Source organism: Frankliniella occidentalis, unplaced genomic scaffold (assembly GCF_000697945.3).
Source record: "Frankliniella occidentalis isolate FOCC.00 unplaced genomic scaffold, Focc_3.1 Scaffold72, whole genome shotgun sequence".
NCBI lineage: Eukaryota > Metazoa > Arthropoda > Insecta > Thysanoptera > Thripidae > Frankliniella > Frankliniella occidentalis.
This window is the reverse complement of record NW_026267202.1, coordinates 73,286-76,077: the sequence shown is the minus strand read 5'-3', so window position 1 is coordinate 76,077 and position 2,792 is coordinate 73,286. Positions and strand designations below refer to the sequence as shown.

The 2,792-nt window shown below is 51.8% G+C and overlaps 1 protein-coding gene across 1 annotated transcript in view; it reads left to right on the top strand.

The window, feature by feature from the left end:
* Nucleotides 1-2,792, top strand: part of LOC127749631 (oocyte zinc finger protein XlCOF6-like) — a 219,104-nt gene that overhangs the window by 166,483 nt on the left and 49,829 nt on the right. The gene's annotated exons all lie outside the window — the stretch shown is intronic.

Genomic DNA, 2,792 nt, shown 5'->3' with positions numbered 1-2,792 from the left:
GAGGAGGAGGAGGAGGAGGAGGAGGAGGAAGGCGAGAGGGGCCGTGGAGAGGAACTCGTGGCGTAGTGGTTTAGATAGGGAGGCCTTTTTCTCCTCCGGTAAAGAAGTCGATCCGAGTGTTAATCTGCCGCTTCCGTCAACCAGCCGCAGCTGCTCACCCATGATGGCTGCGTGAGGAAGCGAAAGAGTTTAATTTAAAATAGATATTTAAAAAGCCTTTCCAGTGTGAAAAATTTCTTTGTACATTTACAACATAGTTTCTATTTACAATTTACAGAATATGACACACTTTTACGACAGCTCATCCTCTTGTATGTCGAAAAATGTTGCTTGCAATTTTATATTCATTTTTATTTATCATTTTACAACACACATCGTGGAAAGTTTCTCTAAAAACCCTTACAAGAATTTTCCACAGTGTCATCATGATTAATTTTTAAAGTTTTAAACGTCAGTTATTGCTCCTCTCTCTCGAGTGTGACAGCCGTTGTCAATTTCTCCGGCATTCCTCCGGACGGGGACGCTATCTCTGTCCATTTGGATTCGTGCAATTATTACGAGCGTGTTTGGGGGGCAGTAAATAATTAACTCCCACGTCCAATCTCCGCACCGGAGTATACAGAGGTGGCGGCAGTCGGAGCGACAGGCGACACCTGGCAAACCAGCCAGGTAGCGAGTTAGTGTCGGGGGTCTCTGAGTAAGTGAGTGTGAGTGTGTGTGTGTGTGTGTGTGTGTGTGTGTGCAATGGGTTGATAGTTTGGGCGGAGAGCGGTGGAGATGGGTGATGGGGGTGGAGGGGGGAGGGGAGGATTTGCAGGTTTTCAGACTGAAGGAGGAGGGAGGAGGTGACATGACGGAGAAGGGCGAGTGGGGGGTGTGCTGCAGGGCGGAGAGTGGCGCTCACAACCGGGAGTATATTTGCATATGCAACCGCGAGAACTGCGTGAGGGGGAGGAGAGGAGAGGAGAGGAGAGAGAGAGAGAGAGAGAGAGAGAGAGAGAGAGAGAGAGAGAGAGAGAGAGAGAGAGATAAGTGAGCGCAATACGCAGTACGCAATACGCAGTACGCAATACTCCCTGCTCCTGGCTGAGACGAAACGCGCGTGATGTGCGGCACACGTATTTACATTTTTGTTATTAGCATCCTTGAGAGAGAAGGGGGGAGACTCCCCCACCCCCACTGTGGGCGCCATGCCGCCGCGGCGTGGGGCTCCAGATTACATTCGTTTGCTGCTGCTGTGTAGCTTTTCCAACGCCGTGATGTGGATTATTAGACGAATTGTGTGTCCCTATTAATCTTATCTCAACGTTGCAACGGCCCGCGAGGTGCCGGAAGATCCCCCCCCCCCTCCACCTCCCTTTCCCCAGGCGGCCGGCGCATCGTAAAATGATTATTTGAGAGCGCTGCTCCGCCCTCCCTCCTCTTACGATGCACTTTATTGATCGACGGCTCAAGTGGGTTGTGAAGGGCCGGCCGCGTAAAAGTGGCGCAACTTTGCACTTTCCACATAAAAAGCAATGCGAGCGGCCCGGCCGCGGCGGCGCCGGCCGAAATTTTCATCTCCGTCATAAATTATCGTACGCGCTAAAAGTAATCCCGCCTTAATGGCCTATTCTACATTTTTGCTTCTTCGGCCACTTCCTCCTCATGACTGCGTAAGCGCAAGTGAGGACAGGGGACGACGCGGCGGCCGGGCAAAAGGGGGTGATGCGAGAGTTTTTGGGAGGAGAAGGAAATGAAATTTAACCTCCATCCCGCGGAGAGCTCCACCCCCTACGGGGGGAGGGGGGGTGGGTCTCAGTCTCACGTCCAACAGATCGAACAGGGAGGTAAAAGGACTTCATGAAAAATATTAATCTTGGGCAATTTGTATATCTGTACAATTGTATGAATTATGAATACGCTATCTTTGTATCTTGGGTTCACGGATACTACTGGTCAGTGTTGGTGGTTGGGTCTGTTGCCGCCAGCCGAACCTCTCCGCTTGGTGGCTGCTTCAAAATTATGCAGAAAATACGTACGTTAAATTGCCATTGCAAAACTTGCCAAGTTCACCTTGCTATGAGCTCCTCATCGCGCCTGGTAGGTAGGCAATAACTTGCCTGCAGTGCATGCGTGTGCTGCGGGGTGGCCTACGCGGAGTCTCGCAGGCGCCGTGCACCAGTAGTTTGTGAGTGAATCTGTTACTTAAAATATATTTCCCAGTATACAATATTTAGTTGTTTACAAACAAGAGTATATTTATTGAAAGAGGGTGCAAGGGGAAAAGATGGTGATCTTATTGGAATGGGTGGTGTGTTGCAGTCAGATATGAAAGTCACGAAACTGTTCAGGACGAGTACGAAGACGATGCGTTTCCTACCATATAGGCTTTTCGTGGGATAAAAAGCGATATACGCGCGCAACTTGAAGCATAGGAAATAAGATGGCGATGGGGAGGAGGAAGACGATGATGGAGGAAGCTGAAGACGGAGAGCGGCATGCGACGACTGTCGGCGGGGATGGCCACGGCAATTAATCCCCTTTTCCTCCTCCCCCCCCCCCTTTTCCCCTCGCGCAGGGGCGTGTTCTGTGGCGCGCATTCATCATTCATATGGAGAAGAGAGGAATTTCACGGGCCCCTTCTGCCCCCACCCCTCCACTCCTCCCCGCCCCTCCCCTCGCTAGCCTGCCCTTTCAGTGTCTCAACCGCGGGAGAAGCAAGAGGGCCGCGGATGGGGCTGCTGCTGGCTCTGCTCCCGTCCGCGGAGATTTCCTCCCGCTCTGAGGAGGAGGAGGAGGAGGAGGAGGAG